This window comes from Pinus tabuliformis, chromosome 3_2 (assembly GCF_031772625.1).
Source record: "Pinus tabuliformis cultivar Carrire ecotype Pingquan chromosome 3_2, CPIR1, whole genome shotgun sequence".
In the NCBI taxonomy this organism is placed as follows: domain Eukaryota; kingdom Viridiplantae; phylum Streptophyta; class Pinopsida; order Pinales; family Pinaceae; genus Pinus; species Pinus tabuliformis.
The window spans coordinates 911,143,317-911,162,934 of record NC_142302.1 but is presented as its reverse complement, the minus strand read 5'-3'; positions in this window follow the sequence as shown (position 1 = coordinate 911,162,934).

Sequence of the window (19,618 nt, the reverse complement as noted above, 5' to 3'; positions counted from 1 at the left end):
TGACCCCCTCAAAAAGGTGTACTCAGGAAGTCATCTTACAACCCTAATGCTCGTGCTACCCAGCACTATAGCATTGTTGAGGACCTAGCTCAGGCTCCGTCTGCTATGTCCGCTTTAGAAGTCCTCCAGAGCTGCCCCTCCCAGAGGAAGTCCTTGCTATCAGCTATTGGTGGCATCGACCCGGCAGATTCAGATTTGATTTCTTTTGATCTTGAGGGTTTTACACAGCGACTGCCTCACCAAGTCGCTTTCCTTATACAGGTCATCATCAATAGCAGAACGATTCACCGTACGGTTATTGATGAAGGTGCCTCAACCTGCGTCATTTCCGCTGCTTGCTGGAAAGCGATTGGTTCCCCTGCTTTGAGTCAGTCCCCTACGACGCTCGAAGCTTTCGATGGAAGAGAATCTCGCCCTTATGGTACCCTCCAACGCTTACCCATCTCTTTGGAAGGAAAGACCGTAGAAGTAGAGGTTGAAGTTGTTGACGCCAATTTGACTTACAACCTCCTCCTCGGACGGAGCTGGACATACGCCATGCAAGTCGTGGCTTCCTCCCTGTTCCATGTCATTCGTTTCCCTCACCAGGAGAAGATTGTCACGGTGGACCAGCTCTCTTTCTTCGCCTCTTCTTCTGAAGGTAATGTGCCATTTGTGGAGCATACCTCAAAGTCACTCGTGAACGTGGGTGCTGGACTCTTTAAAGATCCCACCTTAATGGGAGTCTTTCCCCACCCACCTCTGAATCTCGCCCCTATCAATATGATCTCTGTACGCTCAGATCCGTGGGTTCTTCCTCCTGCTAATCAGGAAGACTCTTGGGGTGATATGATGCCGTTGAGTCCTGCCGAACTCAACTACATCGAGATTGTTGCTGCATCGGTTCCCCCTGATGAAACTGCTCTTCCGAGCAGTGTTCCCGATTCATATGATCATTTCCCTTGGCTAGGAGATGAGGCTACGTCGGATCCATTGAAGGAAATATTTCCTGCCGACGAGGCTATCATCGATACCATGTCTCTCTAAGAGCTCCCTTGGTCAGATCACCACCATCGCTCTTCGTTTCTCCCTCCCCATCCGGAAATGACCGCATGTCTCGAAAGGTTTGCTTCATGTGTCCCATCACCGCCCCTCCAAACACCCATTCAGCTTTATCAAGTGTCAGAGGGCAATATGGGCAATATCACGCAAACCCAACCGATCGACATCTCTGTTAAACCAGGGATCGTCGAGCACATCCATATTGGAGTCACTTGCACTCCTGAGGAAGTTCAGCTCTATACTGCTCTATTTCGCGAATTTCGTGATGTCTTCGCATGGTCCTATGAGGAAATGCCTGGCATCGATCCTAGTATAGTGGTGCATGAAATACCTACATATCCAGATGCTAAGCCTGTTCGTCAGCGCTTACGCCCTGTGCACCCCCGAAAGGCTGCAGCCATCAAGGCCGAAGTCGAAAAGCTTCTTAAAGCTGGTTTCATCTACCCCATTCCTCTTACGGATTGGGTGTCTAATATAGTCCCTGTGAATAAAAAGCAGGGTACTATCCGGGTCTGTGTTGACTATCGTGATATCAACCGCGCCTGTCTGAAGGATAACTTCCCTATGCCCTTCATCGACCAGCTTATTGATGAGTGCGCAGGAAGTGAAATTTACTCGTTTATGGACGGCTTCTCTGGCTATAACCAGATCAACATTGCACCCACAGACCAGCATAAAACAACTTTTATTTGTCCTTGGGGCACCTTCGCTTATAAGAAGCTTCCTTTCGGTCTAAAGAATGCCGGTGCTACATTTCAACGTGCAATGTCTTATGCCTTTCATGATATTCGTCACATTGTACAACCTTACCTGGATGACCTTCCAGCTCATTCAGCTAAGTGTCAGGACCATCCTTCTCATCTTCGCGAGATTTTTCTCCGCTTTCGACACTACCGCATAAGGCTTAATCCTCATAAGTGTGTCTTCTGCGTAGAATCTGGCCGACTGCTCGGGTTCATCGTCTCCCGAGAAGGCATCCGTCTGGATCCCCTCAAAGTTGAGGCCATCCTGAATCTTCCTCCCCCTGCTTCTTTGCAGCAATTGCAGAGCCTATAGGGTAAAGCGAATTTTCTTAGACGATTCATTCCAAATTATGCAAAGGTAGGTAAGGGTTTCACACGATTATTAAAGCGAGACACACCCTTTCGTTGGGATGCCATCTCCCAGGAGTCTTTCAAGCGACTCAAGCACCTCCTTGTCTCAGCTCCACTCTTAAGACCTCCGAACTATCACCGTGACTATTCTCTCTATCTAGCTGCCGCTGACACCACCATCGGCATGGTTCTGGTGCAGGATGATGATGATGGCAACGAGCACGTTATCTATTACCTTAGTCGAAATCTCTTGGATACAGAAACTCGATACGTGTATGTCGAGAAGTTGGCATTGGCAGCTGTCTGCGCCGTCCAACGATTCCGGCACTATATCCTGTTGCGTACTACGACCGTGATTTCCGACTGCAACCCTATGACCTACATCTTGTCGCGTCAGCTGCTGGGGGGCAAGTACTCGAAATGGATTGTCATCCTACAAGAGTTTGACTTGGAATTTACTGCTGCCAAGTCTAAGAAATCTCTGGTCTTTGCAGAATTGCTCTGTTCTTTGCCATCCTCTTCTGCACCATCTCGTTCAGAAGAGCATATCCCGGATGAAACATTGTTTCTCATCAGCACCCTCGACCCTTGGTATGGGGACATCATAGTGTATTTCCAGACGTCTTCCTTCCATCCTAATATATCAAAAGACGCTCACCGAAGGATTCGTCACCAATCTCAACCCTATCGCATTATTGGCGATACCCTGTACCGCCTCAGCGTTGATTCTGTTCTCCGCCGATGTTTGACTCTCTAGGAGGCTGAGCGGGTTTTAAATGACTGCCACTCCGGTGCTTGTGGCGGCCATATGTCTGGATATGCCACTGCCCAGAAAATCCTCCGTGCTGGTTATTTCTGGCCTTCTATCTTCAAAGATTGCATCCTTGCCGTCCGTTCATGTCATGCATGTCAGTTTTACCACCGGAAAATGCGTGCACCTCCTGCACCACTACACCCCGTTGTTACTGTAGGTCCATTTTCCAAATGGGGCATCGATTATACGTCCTGTAACCCTCGTTCGGCCGGGGGGCACGGGTATATCATCGTTGCCGTCGATTATTTCACCAAATGGGCCGAAGCGATGCCTACATTGAACGAAGACGGTTACACGGCGGTGCAGTTTTTGTTTAATCATGTCATTACGCGGTTCGGATTCCCCCAGGCTATTGTCACAGATCACGGAAAACATTTCCGTAATCATATGATGACGGAACTAACGACCCAGCTAGGCTTGCGTCAAGATAGCTCAACACCGTATTACCCTCAATCCAACGGCCAAGTTGAAGCCGTGAACAAAGTTTTGATCACAATGCTCCAACGTACCGTGAATATGCACAAGTCTAACTGGCATCTGATGCTGTTCCCTGCCTTGTGGGCTTACCGGACCTCTGTGAAGGACGCCACCGGTTTCACTCCTTTTCAGCTTGTTTATGGATTGGAGGCCACCCTTCCTATTGAGTGTGAGATTCCTTCGTTAAAATTAGCTGTCGAGTTGCTTCCCAACACCACTTCGGTGGAGGAACGACTTCTCTATTTAGAAAGGCTAGACGAGACCCGTCGCTTAGCTTCTCTGGCTATTAAAGCGCAGAAGAAGAGGGTTAAGGCCCACTTCGACGATACCATTCGACCTCGTTCCTTTGTTGAGGGAGATTTAGTACTGCTCTATGATCAAGCTAAGGATAAGCTGGGGGCAGGTAAACTCGAATCCATGTGGCTAGGCCCCTATATTGTGAAGAGAGTTTTGCAAAAGGGGGCATATGAGCTGATCAATTACAAAGGAAATCCCCTTGACAAGCCCCGCAACGGGCTTTATTTGAAAAAATATTATGCATGATCTCATGCACCTAGTTTGTACATATGTGTGTTCTTAGCAAGTGTGTCATGTGTGCATGATTTCTAGTTTTGCTTTGGTGTGAAGGCGTGTTTGCCTCTTATTTTGTTTTCTGCTTCTTGTGCAGATTTCTAGTACACCTTACGTTGGCTTCGCCGATGGCGCCTGCCGTAGTACTTGCAATTTGTCTTCTGCGGCGTGGGCGATCTACGATCCTCACGGCGAGTTACTAGATCTTCAAGGCGTGTGCTTGGGTCGTACCACCAACAATGTTGCCGAATACAGTGCTGTAATTGAATTACTAGCCGAAGCAGTTGATCTTGGCATCCATGCATTGGTGGTAAACCTGGACTCTCAACTTGTTGTCCATCAACTCAACGGGCGATATTCTGTCAAAGACCAATGCATTCTAAGGTTGTATTTACGTGTGAGATTGTTAGAAAGGAATTTTGATTATATCGCATATCAACACATTCCGAGACGATTAAATACGTTAACCGATGCATTGGCAAATCATGTGTTGGATAGACATTTGCGTAATAGATAAATATCATACAAGAAGAGATAGAAAACATAATAAGACCATAGAATAAGCATATGTAAATAATTTCTTTTCCAAGCATAGTTTGCATGTGTGCCTGCATATGTGTTTTAAGCTTGCATAAAAATTAAAATACATGGGTCGTATGTTGTGCAACTGATACATAGATCACATTTGTATTAAGCATTTGCATAAACATATTAAAAAACATCATCACATGTGAAACGATCCATCCAAAAACAACATATATATATATATAGATATATATATATATATATATATATATATATATATATATATATATATATATATATATATATATATATATATATATATATATATATATATATATATATCGTGTGGCGCACTAAGGCGCTCAAAAATAAGTGTATATGTCCAAAAAATAAAAGCCGGTGTCCTCGGTACATCCGAGACATATGTCTCTCAAAACATCAGTGGAAAAACCTAGACAACTATTGATCTGGGTTATGCTCTCTATAGCATACTGCTGCCCGTGCCACTCGCCTCAAAAGGCGGTGAATCCTAGGTGCCACTCCCACTGTGTGGATCTGATGCTCTATAGGGACCTCCTTGACCCCCTGGTAATCCGGCACCCCCTCCAGCAAACCCTCAAGGTTGCGAGCTACAGTCTCCGACGTATCAACTCCTGGAGGAACTAGGGCCAGGGCTCCAGCTCCTTGTCCCTCTCTCCGTGCCGTTGGGGCTAGCCAGATGGGTCTCATGGGTCCCACATCTGCACGCCGTGACATTTATCAAGACATGTACACAAAAAATCAAAAACATCAAAAAATATTGAAAAGAGACCAAGTGTCATACCTCCATCGTCCCAATGCTCTCCTGCGGCCAGTAGCATGTCAGGATCATTGCGGAAGTCCATGCCAGCATATGGCCAGTCCTCCACAATGACAACCTGTCGATCCAGCCACTCTCGGAAGTACACTCCCCAAGACACTGGGCGGCCTCCACCTCTGCGTGGCATGACGCGGGCCCATCGACTGGCCCTCGTCTCCCGAGGACCTCTAGGTGGATCCACGGCCATGGTCTGTAGCTGTAGGGCCGGCACCCGCTCCAGCATGAGCGGAAGTAGAATCAACCCATATGCAAACTGCTTCGACTCTCCACGTCGGCAGTTGTTCAGTTGTCTCTTCATGCTATTGGTCACAGTTGCTTCCTAGTTGAAAATGGTGGGCTGTAAGCACTCCAGAGCTAGTAGTAGTTGGGTCTTTGAGACCTCATGATTGGCCAAAGAGCCCGCTGCTCGTGTCACCAGAAAGAGTATGGTGCGAAGAGGCATGTCCGCCACAGTTGGGATACCAACTTTCCCGCTCCGTGTTTTCGAAGCCCGTGGGCACACTCGAGCCATGAGCTGATCTAGAGTCTCACCGCTAGGTCGTTGCCCCTCCAGGATGGGCATTTGGCCCCGACCCGATAATCCAGTCAAAAAATAAATGTCCGTGGAATCAAACTCAATGTCCTGGCCACGGATCGTGAATTTTCCATCCACTGGATTCCAAGCTCTGATTAAGAACTCAAGCAAGTCAGGTTGCGCCCTCAGGCGCGGAGTAAGGAAGAATTTTAAGAATCCGCATGCCCGCATTGCATTTCGGCATTCGGCAAGTGCATACGTGGCTATATCCTCATCATCATGAGATCTCTCTTGCCAAACAAAAGACATTTTTCCCTGCAAGACCATGAAAAAATATTAGGTTGCTAACCGTTGAGATTTGTACGTCCAATTCTTAAAAAATAAATCTTTACGGCGCCAGCGCGACTGTTTCTAAAACAGTCGCGCTGAAAATGGCGCACCGTTGTTTTTTCACTGGGTCAGCGCGGAAGCACACGTGTTTTCCGCGCTGACCCATGTGGTGGTACGTGTAAATATAAATCGATCAGCGCGGACCCGAGCGGGAAACCCGCGCTGACCGAGAGCGCACCAACGCTCAAAAAATTTGCCCAAAGGGCCACATCCCACCGTGGAATTGCTCAAAAAAAGGCTCAAAATGAAACGCAGGGAGAGGAGAACCTACCTGGAACAAGCTGCCGGATGAATGGTGTCTGTACGGGCTGGAAATCGCTCCGTCAACCTTGCAGCTCCTCGACGTTCTTCACAACTCAAAATGGTAACAATGGTAAAAAATGACTTTTACCCCCCTATTTATGGTAAAAAATTCATAATTAGCTATAATTTCTTATCAATGTGGGTTTTTGTCATATTTTTGCCATGGATTTAGCTCTAATGTCACTGAATTATGCCTTTATGCATGTTTTACTATGTTTTTATGCATATCGAACGGATTTATGCGGGTGGTTTTCTTGTGCAGGTACTAGTAACCGGCATGGTCATAACGATTCTTCGTGCACTTGGTCCCAAAAAATGTCGTCTTTAAGCTCTTTTCCGACATGAATCAAGAAAAGATGGCTGAGCTTCCTTTCGGCTCGTTAAAGGGAATGAGAGGCGGTCGTTTTTAAGCTCTTTTTCCGACCGTGTAACTTAAAAAGATTGCCGGGTGTTTGTCGTTTCGCACTCGTTATTGGCTCTAAAACGACGTGCTTCCGACCGCTTTTTTACTTTTTCGGGTCGAAGCTACTATTCACGAAAAGTACTCCTCGATCGTAATGGTCGGGCGGTTCTTTCGAGCATTGTTTTATACTTTTTCGGGCTCGAGAGACACAACTTTACGAAAAAGGACCCCCCTGGAGTTTCCTTTTCCGCTGTCTTTTCAGACTCTCTAAACAAGAAAAGATGCCGAGATCCTCCTTTGTCAGGCTCGTTAAAATTCGATGACATTGGATATTGTCAACATGACACCTCTCCAAGCATATGCTATCCCCGTCAAGCTTTTCATCCAAAAATAACCGGGGTACCTGCCAGAAATGGTGGGGAAAAAGAAACTGTAATAATGGTCGTGTCGGCAGTATGTCGCTCTTGAACATGGCACTCCCCTGCATTCGTGTCTGGGTGGGGACTTCTCATCTTGTTTTACACTAGCCTCCGTGGGTTTGGGTTATCCTATTTGACCTATCATCTGCTCATTGCCTTGTCACCATGACCTCTGCTCATTTGATGTCAGATACTGCCAAATCCGCCATTGTGCCGCCGATATGTTCAAGAGAAGTTGACCTCTGCAAGCTTACCACCTCCCTCTGATGTCTCACACAAAATCTTTTATCCTTCTCTGTCTCGTGTCGATGATGTGGGAAACATTATGGCCCACCTTCGATCAAGGTCACTTCCTATCAACTTCAGCTCATTATCCAGGAAAGTGACCTAGAGACTCCCTTCAGGTGCCTTAGAGCCTGCATGCCTCAATGGCAGGTTCTTCGTGTTCGACGTGAGGTTTTCATCATTGGCCTCCGATCGGATGATTCTGCGGGTGTTCGACACCAGCTCATTGATTCACACGCCGCGGATTGTACCTATAAGTACCTTGAGGACCATTGTCATTACTGGTGGTACCTCTCGCGTCTGTTAACAGTTTTCATCATTGACTGGTAATCAGATGATGTTCATGCACGTTCGAATTCAACTCATGTATTCACATGCTTGAACTTGTACTTTGTCCGAGTTGGGATGGAGTGCAAGACCTTGGTTTTTGTCTGTTATGAACCAGGCTGCGATTTTGTGGATTGTTATTGCATGACTCATTGATGGATGGCTGCGCCCATACCTGAGTCTTCGGGATGGCTGCGACCATACCCTCTTATCTTTATGGTCTCTTCAGCTGGGTGGCTGCGTCCATACCACAGACCTTCTTCGTATGTCTTTTGGATGGCTGCGCCCATGCCTAGACTACATGTGATCGAGATATCAGTTGTACATTCATGCAGGTCCTTCTTGGTGGTGTTCCAGTTCAGCAGTTTTGTAAAGCATTTCACCCCTCCCACTCTCTCGGGTCTCATGCTTTAGGGGGCATCTGTTACGCAGTAATTTGTCATTGTCTCCCTGTCAGTCTCCCTAATGCCTCATGGAATCAAATGCACCATGCTCACGCTCTCTAAACTGGCCAAATGACCCACTTTTCCAAAGTTTACTACATCAGCGCGTCTGTTATTAAAATAACCGCGCTGACGGGCGGCTTATAGTGTTACTGGTACGCTGCCAGCACGGAAGCACACGGGTTTCCCGCGCTGGTCGAATTTTGTGCGCCAGCTTAGCCTATGAAAGTATCAAGCCGTGCTGACACAGCTTCCACTGTTATTGTGATGCGCTGCCAGCGCGTCAGTTCAGTGTTGCACCCACGCTGATCCAGTTTGGGCGAATTTGTTCTAACAGCCAGCTTTCCAGATGGTTCCAGGCCTGGTTGTTAGCCTTGTGAGTATCGCCCTCCCTTCTATGGCATGTTTGTTCGTCATTTGGAACCACTTTCCTTGAAGATAATCTTGTCCTCCCACCATTCATGGAGACTCCTTCTCTACTTAAACCTCTACCATTACCATGAGCAGCTAGTTTTGGATAGTGTGGAATTCATAGTGCTTGGATTCCTGCTGTTAGCAGGTAATAGGTGTGACAAGTGTGGTTTTGTTAGAGGAAGCTCAAGGAAGGTTGTGAGTGTTGCTTGTGTGAGAGAGAGCTTTTGTGTTGGGAGAATCTTCCTCCAGGGGTGAATGCTTAAGAGACTTGCTGGCTGGACCCTCAAGAGAAGGACTCAGCGTCAGAACATTGGTTGTACCTTTCTCTGTTATTGATTTAATAATAGATGACTGTTGTTATGGTTCCATTCTCATTTGTCTTGCAATGGTTAATGTGAATTACATCCTTTCTGACTGATGTATAATTGCTTTTATTAGATTTCACGCTTGTGTTTGTCCGCCTCTTCGTGTGTGCAGGTATCTATTCACGGAGATTGTGGAAGATCGTGACCGGCTAGAGCGAAGGAGCGAGAGCGACATCCCTTCATCAAACAATAGCATTGGAATCCAAGTAGGTGTTCTTTGCCTCTTTTTTAATTTCAATTAGGAACTTGCACAGTAGCATTGATTGATTGTTGCTAGACCCATTCTGGGCTAGTAGGGATCGCCTCTATCCGTAGAGGGGATTTACCTCTCCAACACACCCAATAAACAGCCTCATACTTTAGGGGGCAACTGTTATAGACATTTTTGTGCCTTACAGCTTTGAGCATGAAATGTCCATAATCCAAGGGATCCAAAGTCCCTAAAAGTGTTGTTCCTGCCCCTAAAGGAACAAGGTCAACCAATGACAGCTTCTCCCAGAAGTTCTCCACCAAAAACCACTCAGAACTAGTCAAATCAGGATCAATTCAGAAGCTCCACTAGCTGCCTGCGTTGCAAAGCACCCAAATACACTGGCTCGGTGCATTTCAACGCACTTGAATGCACTACCCAGGTGCGTTGAGCGGGAAATGACAAGTGGCAGAGTCATTCAACGAGGTGGAAAGACCATGGAAGCTTCCAGAATCTTCTCCAATGACACTTGCCTCACTGAATTCGACCAAGTGATGAGTAAGAGGCTCTCAGTCTCCAAGTGGAAGCAAGAACTGACAGAGAGAAGCCACAAGTCAAAACATAAGCTGACTCATCCTCTCATCTTACATCTATATATGGATCCCTCATCCCAGAGATCCAGAGGCTGGAATTTTGTACTTTGCAGAGAATTGCTGTTGGTTTGAGATTGAGATTAGAGCATTGGGTGACTTATGCTTTGTTGGAGGTGAGGAAGGGATTCCTTTGCTGGGAGGTAGATGCTGGATCGGGACTCACTTGGTTGTATCTCCTCTTGGACTTTCTTATCATATCAATAAAATTATTTGAGTCTCTCCTACATGTTGTGTATCAATGATGTTTTGTTATATTTGCATGTTTAGCTTAATCTGATCCTAAGCTTTTTATGAATGTAAATCTATATCTTCGTGTAGTTTCTCTCTTCTGTGATCTTGCAGGAATTCGGTGAAGCTAGGCCGGTAAGGGAGCAGGGAGCTGGGAGCTATTGAAGAGAGGAGCAATTGGATCAACAAACTAGTGAAAGACACAGGTTAGTTACATCCTTCCTCTTCATTTACATTTCATAAAGAAGAATACTCAAGTAGTTTTCCTTGTTTGTTGCTAAGGCACTGTCACACCTTAGAGTGGGATAGGGGCGTTCTGAATAGATACTTTTCTAAACAACACCCTTGATGAGAGGAGCTATCCCTTTAAAGGAGGGCTTTATCCCTTTGAAGGAGGACCTAGTAACCTCCCTCCATTGCACTATAAATACAAGCATTAGGCTGGTTTCTGAGGAGGTTAGAAGCTAAACATTTTTGAGGGTAAATGCTGGTGAAATCAAGACTTCCTAGTTGAGCTTAAGAGGAGAGATCACACATCTTTTTGGCTTCATTGGGGACTGAGTGAAACTTGTCAAAGTAGAGGAGACTTCTTGCTGGACCCTGGGAGGAGCTTGTATAGCGTCAAGGCAAAGGTTGTAAAGTTCTTCTTCTTTTGAATTAATACAATCAAACTCATTTTTCTCAACAAGTATCTTATGTTATTTGTTTCATGGACTCTTTGACTTTCATGTTAAATATGTTTTATGCAATTGGATTTTCAGGTGCTATTTAATTTGTTTACATTGTTTTTGTTTGCAGATTCGCGAAAAGGAACTCATTTGGATCAAAGGAGCGAGGGCATCCACAAGCTTGCGTTGGACCTAAGGTAGGCCCTAAAAACACTTGTTTGCTATTGTTTATCAAAGCATATTTAGAGAAAGATAGTGTCTGGTTGGTTTGCTTGTCATTAAGTCTTCTTTAGATTCTAGGAAGGTCTATCTTGTCCGCAAGATCAACTTATTCCGTGTGACAAAATGGCGACTCCACTGGGGACTTGATTGTTTTCCTTGTTTTTACTTTGACCTGAGAAACTCTATTTTTGTTTCTTTTTTTGGCTTGTTGTGTGTAAAATTGGGTAGAGTTTGTAGATCCAGGGCTATTTTTCGTTTTTCATAGCTTTGGGAGAGGACCGCACCCTAGCCGTTTGACACAGTGCGTACCTACCCGGAGCTTGGCTTTTAGCATAGAGCAGGACCGCACTTGTGCCAACTGTGGGCCTGCGGACCCTGTCAAAATTTTGAAAACCCTAAAATTTCCTCTGTTAGTCAGCTTAGTTTGTGTTTAGAAATTGTTTTCCACTGCCCAGACCTGCATATAACTTGTCAGAAGCTTTCCTTAGATTGATTTCGTTAGTGTTAGGGTTTTAGGTGAAATTCCTAGTAGTTTTTCTTGTTAGGTTTGTTTTTCATTTTGGTTGTGTAGTGGCTCTGAGCTTAGAAGTTGTAGGGACTTCAGATCACCTTAGTGTCTACTAGCCTTCTTATGAGTCTGACCATGTATGAAATCTCCCCTTGTTTGAGGAATCTGCTTTGAGTTTTCTCTTTACAAAACTTCGAAAAGCTTGTGTTCGAAAGTTTGGATTTTCATTTTCAAAAAAGAAAACGAAATTGGTTGTTCTTGAATTATTTGTGATTTTGCATAAATTGGTCCTTAGCTTACATCTAGCTAAGTAAAACATCCTTAAAAAATACTTTTAGTAGGCTTTGACTTCAAATAGCTTTTTTATAGTTTGTAGATCTCAAAGTTAGTCATTTTCATAGTTTTGAGTGTTTTATTAAAAAATATAAAAATCTCTTTTGAAAAAAGTTTGTTTTGTAGTGTTTGAGTGCTTTGAAACGAAAAAGGGAAATTTTTGTGAAATAACTAGTTGTCTCGTTTTGAGTGCTTTGGAAAGGAAAAAGCTCTTCTTTTAATTTGTTTAATTGAGAAAGATTTGTGTTTACAAAGTATTTTCATTCTCAAACTCTTTCTTAGTTTAGAAGTTCATCGAAGAGAAAAATATTGTTTAGATCATCTTAGGTGCATTTTTAGTGATTTTGAGTCGAGTCTTCATACCACGAGTTTCATCTCCGCACCTTTGGACTTAAACAAAAACCACTAAAATTAACACTTAAAGTAAAATTCACCTAGTAACATTTTTATTTCTAGGGCTCTGATACACCAACTTAGCTTAGGCTAGTGTCTTGGAGTAGGAGAGTAATTAACTCTCCAAGACAGTAAAAACAAACAAGTAGTTGTATCTTGTGGTAGGGAAGAAATCCAATTGTTGCATTTATGCTCTGGGAAAGCTCCTCTTAAAGGAGAAGCACGAGATCGTGTCCGAACCAGTGTGGGAATCAATCCTTCCTCATTGGTAACGACGCCAAATATTCACGTATTAAAAAATGGTAAACCTCGGATTAACCATTGTCGAGGAGCCTGGGGTCACTTGTTGGTAAACCTTGGATTATGTCAAGGAGCCTTCAAGGGGATTGAGCTTGCTACTCTGCCCTTGCGTGCGTATCAGATCGTAGACTGTTCCCCCATGCGTATTTGTCTCAGTTGGTAACCTTAGTGGCCATATTATTTAGGACTCTTCCTGAGGTGACACTGATGGGAAGAACCCACTGTACCTGGACCAGACGTCGGCTAGACTCACTTGGATTTTCTGGGGGGTTCTCTTCACTCGAGACGGTTAAGTGGAGGAACTTGTGCCAGTCTATTCATTAAGCAGGTTTCCGGGGTAACTGTTCCAACTGCCATTTATGTATTGAACTCTGCGACGTTGGATTTCATCACCAACTAGTGTTTTCAGTCCGGAAAGTTACTGTTTGTGTGTGTTTGATCTCCTAGATTATTTAGGCATGTGATTCAAATTTGTTTGGTTCTTTAGAGACTTTAGGTGCTTTTCATTGATATTTTACTTTGTTTGCATGTGAAGTAGTTAAAAGTTTTCAACTGTGGCTGAATTACCAAGATAGCCACATAGACTTCGGGGCCAGTCTCCTGAGTTTGTAAACATGGTTGAGTTACTGATGAAGTCCTACAGACTTCGGGGCCAACCTCCAGAGGAAGTACCGAGCCAGCTCGAAGGCTTGAAAGTCCTCGTAACTCCTAGAGACAGTAGAGTTGGGTCACCTGAAGAAGGAGAATCTTCTTTGATAGTACATCCTGATTTTCAACCGTTAGTAGCAGATTATAATCCACAGTCAGTGTCTGTTTCCGAAATTGTTGGTAGCTTTTCATCTACTAGTGATATAGGGGAAGAACCCAAAATATCCGAGCCTGAAAGTGAATTTGCTGTTACTCCGACATCGGGGTTTGTTTCTCCAACTTTTAGTGGTCCTGGTTCACCTAGGGTAGAAAGAGTAATCACCCAAGATCTTCCTTCTGGACTTATTTCTATTGAAGAACTTGCTCCGGAAGAAGAAGTAGGCATCCGTATCCCTGAACATCAACCTGTTATTGAACTAAGGGAGCATGAATCAATTTTTTACAGTCCACCTAGGAGTAGTTCTTGGTATCTTTCTTTGACTAATTTTCTAGAAAACTCAGGGTTAAGTTTTTCACCACCTTGTGCTCCTTATCACCCAACACCTAGAGGTTTTTATACTCCCGTCAATATGGCAGGACAGTCATCCATGTTTACTCAATCGCCCAAATCCTTTTTGTACAGCGGTCCTTTTGTTCCCTTTGGGTATCAGTCACTTTCTGGTACTTTTTCAGGAGCATCTCCTCAACCCATTGAGCAAGGGTTATTAACTGGAAACAATGGTACTAAGTCGTTGAGCGTAGAAGACATTCTTATGATATCAGGTTCTATTCCCAATCCTCAACCTCAAGGTGGCCAGTTACCACCTGGGGGGCAGCCTCAATTAACGCCTAGGGGGCAACCTCAAGGTACACAATTTGCATCTAGGGGGCAACCTCAAGGACAATACATAGCTATGGGATAGTACGTTCCTCAAGGTCAACCCCAGACTCAATATGTACCCCAAGGTCAACCCTAGTATCAATTTATACCTCAAGGTCAACCCCAGTATCAGTATGTGCCTCAAGGGTATCAACCCCAAGGTCAATACTCGAACCAAGGTTTCCAACCACCCCAAGGTCAAACGTATGTTCAAGGAATGGGAAATGTACCTTTCAATTATCAATCCTACCCTCAACCTGGTTATGGTCCTCAGTATTCTCAACCTGTTATGGGTCAGTACCCCGGAATGAATATAGTGTGGGATCCATTTCAAACCCAACAGGTGTTGCAGCCAAGTGTACAGTTGTCATTTCAAACTGGACAACCCCTAGTTTCTGGATCACCCCAGCAACCAGTCCATTCTAACATTCAAACTTCTGTACCTTCGGTAGTTTCTCAGCCTGGGCCTAGTACACCTCGTACTCCACCTCAAACGACTGTTACAACTGCCTCAACACCTGTTCAATCTACCCCACCTACTTCTGGAGTATCGATAGCTCCAGTTTCTACTATTCCTGTATCTACTCCTCAGACATCTTTACCACCGTCTGGATCTACGATTCAGACTTCGGTTCAGATGCCTGTAGGACAACCTGGTTTAAGTACGGTTGTCACAAGTCAACCACAATTTACCTATCAACCATACCAAGGACAGTACCAATTTGGTCCTGCTGTACAGTAGCCAATCTATCAGTATCAACCGTATCCTGGGTACACTTATCAACAACCTCAACAACCCCAGTATGGTCCAGTTAATCCTGGCTTTCCGGGAGGATACAATATCCCGAACACGATTCCTATTCCTAGTTATCCTAGATATCCTCCTCCTGGGGCTGGTCTCATGACCCAGAGTTTTAGGGATCCTAATCAGCAGTTACCGTTTATCGCAACTTTGGACTTACCTGACTTGTCGCGCCTAACGAATGATCCCATTAATTATCTTCCATTTTGGCCACCAATGCCGAATAAGTTGCCCACTGACATTCCCAAGTTCGAAGGTAAATCAGGAGAGGACCCATCGAACCATGTGATGACTTACCACCTTTGGTGCGCGTCTAACTCCATTTCATATGATTCGATCCGTCTTAGACTTTTCTAGTGCACTCTAATTGGTCTCGTGGCCAAGTGGTTCATTGAGTTACCATGAGGAACTTTTTATAATTTTAGTCAGTTAGCTACCTCGTTTTTGACTCATTTTTAGTTGCCAGTCCGATATGACAATGGCACAAAATTTTTAACTTCGCTAAAACAATCGACGTCCACTTACATTTCAGATCATATTCATGAGTGGAGACGTCGACGACGTTTAGTGAAGGTATTTATTCCGGATCGGATCTTGGCTGAGTGGTTTGTAAAATCTTTGTTGCCAAAGATCACTAAAGATGTTGCTAAAGCTGGAGTTGTTACTGAGGAGCAAGTAATTGCTCAAGCACAGTACCTTGACTTGGTCTATACTCAGTCGGGTATGTTACACGAAAAAATCCCTGATCTTCCCAAGCAAAATCAAATCACTGCAGCTCCTTTGGGATCTCATGCCGCTGATGGTATGATTGGTACGGTTAACACTAAAAGTAAGAAGAATTCTTCCCCTATCATAACCTTACCTGATTCCCCAACAGGAGATTCTTCTGCAGAGATTTCCACTGATATTCATGTTGTAGAGTCATCTACAGCCAAATCAAAATCCGGTGGGAAGAAGAAAGGAAAGAAGGAGAATAAAACGGACAAAAGTTCAAAGGAGAAACTTGAAAAGGTGGAATCCAATGATGAAAAGCGCAAACCTTGTTATCCTTGTCTCATTTGTGACGATGAACATTTTACAAGAGACTGCCCTCATCGTGCAGAGGTTGCGAAGATTGTCAAGGGTTCCCAAATTCCTACTGTTTTGAAGGATCCTTTTCCGGCTCAAGACAGTAATATGATAGGTTCATCCTTGAATTCCAATGAAGAACCCATACTGATGATGTCCCATGTTAGGATTGCGACTCGATCGCAAGATTATGGCAGTAAAAGTCCTGTTGATGGTAAAGAAGCAGAATCTTCTCATTCTAATCCATCAACCTCAGCTCCCGGTTTCGATCCACTACAGATCGAGAAACCTAATCCAGACTTGGTAATCAAACCGCCCACCAAGGGTATACTTCGAAAGTTAGCTTTCAATCCACATGCGAGAGCGGCTCAGAATTATAACATTGTTGAGGATTTAGCTGTTTCACCCTCAGCAATGTCGGCTTTGGAAGTGCTACAATCATGTCCAGCACAATGTAAATTACTTTTGTCGACTATAGGAGCTGTTGATGTTCAGGAACCGAACCTAATAATCTTCGATCTAGAAAGTAGTACACCACGTTTTCCTCGTCAATTGGCTTTCCAGATTCTAGTGATGGTAAAAAACAGGCCTGTTCATCGGATTGTAATTGATGAGGGAGCCTCAACGTGTATTATGTCGATACAGTGTTGGAGATCACTTGGTTCTCCTTCGCTAAATCAATCCTCGACGATTCTAAAGGCCTTTGACGGCCGTGGGTTTCATCCTTTTGGCATTCTACAGGATTTTCCTATAGGGGTTGAAGGAAAAACCGTTAGTCTATATGTGGAGGTGGTTGATGTCCCTCTAGATTACAACCTTCTCTTGGGTTGAAGTTGGTCTTACGCTATGAAAGCGGTCGTTTCATCGGTCTTTTGAGTAACAAAGTTTCCACACAATGGGAAGATCGTAACAATAGACCAGCTTGCTTACTTTTCATCCGACCCAGCCTCTTCAGAGAGTATTCAGCATGTTGGTAAAATGACTATCCCATATAAGGATGTTGGAGTAGGACTAGTTAAAGATGTCGATTTACTGGGAACTTTTCCTTTTCCTCCAATCAATGCATCATCTTCATTTGCAACCATTCATATGATTACATCAGACACCATTGTTTATGATGATCCTTGGATCATTCCTTCTAAATCTGAGATAGACTCATTTGGTAATTCCATGCCTTTGAGTCCATATTAAATTTCCTATGAAGCCGTGCAGTTGTTTGCCGACCCGTGTTGAACCAAAAATGACTTAATGAATGTGGTCCGTGAGGAATCACTTTTCACATCAACCTCGGATTTAACCACGTTCACTCTGATGAGCAAATTCGTGAAATACTATGTGTAGATGATTTACCATGGGAAGATCTTCATCACAGATCTTCGTTTTTACCTGAGGATGATCGTTTTGAAAATGATTTCTCATCAATTTTTACAATTGAATATGTCAAGGAACCTCAGAATCCAATAAAACATCCCGATTCAAAGTTAAATTTGGGAAACATCTCTCGAACTTTTTCTATTGACATTTCGGTTAAACCCGGAATTTTTGAGAACATTCATATAGGTGCATCATGTACAGATGACGAAATTCAAATATATAAGGCCCTATTTCAAGAATTCCGCGACGTGTTTGCCTGGTCCTATGAGGAAATGCCAGGAATTGATCCCACGATTGTTGTTCATGAGATCAAGACTTACCCGGACGCTAAACCCATCCGGCAACATTTGCGTCAGATTCACCCACGAAAAGCTGCTGCAATTAAAGCCGAAGTTGAAAAACTATTGAAAGCAGGTTTCATTTATCTGCTCCCGTTAACGGATTGGGTATCGAATATTGTTCCGGTTAACAAAAAGCAGGGAACAATAAGAATATGCATCGACTATAGGGACATTAATCGAGCCTATCCAAAGGACAATTACCCAACTCCCTATATCGATCAAATCATTGATGATTGTGCCGGCAGCGAAATATTTTCCTTTATGGACGATTTTTCCGAATACAATCAAATCAATATTCTACCTGCCGATCAACCAAAAATGGCTTTCATTTGTCCATGGGGGACATTTGCTTATTGCAAATTACCTTTTGGGCTTAAGAATGCCGAAGAAACTTTTCAAAGGGTGATGTCTTATGTGTTTCATGACATCAAACACATTGTGTCACCATATCTCGATGACTTGCCTACTCATTCATTACATCGAGCTGATCACCTCGTCCATTTATGAGCAATCTTTATGAGGTGTAGGCATTATCGTATTCGGTTGAACCCACACAAATGTGTCTTTTGTATAGAAACGGGTTGATTGCTGGGGTTTGTAGTTTCGAAAGTTGATATTCGCGTTGATCCCTCAAAGGTCGAAGCTATCATCAAATTGCCTCCTCCTTCGAGTCTTCGCCATCTCCAAAGTTTGCAGGGGAAAGCAAACTTTTTACGACGATTCATTCCTAACTACGCCGAGGTTACAAAGGGTTTTACCCAGTTGTTGAAATAGAACACTCCATTCTATTGGGATGAGATAGCTCATAAATCTTTTGATGCACTCAAACACGCATTGACCCATGTACCGTTGTTGCATCCACCATTGGAATGGTCTTAGTCCAGGAACATGAATTCGGAACGGAACATGTGATATATTACCTTAGTCGAACGTTAAATCCAACTGAGCTAAAATACTCACATGTGGACAAATTGGCATTGGCAGCCGTTCAAGCTGTCCAACGTTTTCGTCACTACATTTTACTACGTAAAACTACAGTAATTTCAGATTGCAACCCTATGATCTACATTTTGACCAAGCAATTTCTAGGGGGCAAGTACTCTAAATGGATCGTTATCCTACAGGAGTTCGACTTGGAATTTGAGAAATCTAAGTCTAAGAAATATTTAGTTTTTGCGGATTTAATGTGTGACTTCCTGCGTGCTGACACGGAAACTGTGGCGGAGGAGCCCATTGCGGACGAATCCTTGTTTCTAATCAGCAATTTAGATCCGTGGTATGGGGATATCATCGTTTATCTTCAAACCCAATCCTTTTGGCCAGAAATTTCAAGGTCAGAACGTTGAAAGATTCGATTCCAGTCCCAATAATTCAGGATTATTGGAGATACTCTTTATCGTCATGGGGCGGATTTTATTTTTCAACGTTGCTTAACTCACGAGGAAGCTAAAAGGGTTCTAAATGACTGTCACTCTAGAGCGTGTGGGGGTCATATGTCTGGGTATGCCACAGCCCAAAAGAGATTGCGCGCTGGCTACTTCTGGCCGTCTTTATTTAAAGATTGTATTACGGCGGTCTGAAAATGCCACAACTGCCAAATTTTTTATCGTAAGATGTGCGCTCCACCTGCTCCTCTCCACCCTATAATTGCCGTGGTCCTTTTGCCAAAAGGGGTATCGATTTTATTACATGTAACCCTCACTCGGCCAGGGGGCATGCGTATATCATCCTTGCGGTAGATTATTTTACTAAGTGGGCCGAGGCGATTCCTACATTTGAGGCAGACGG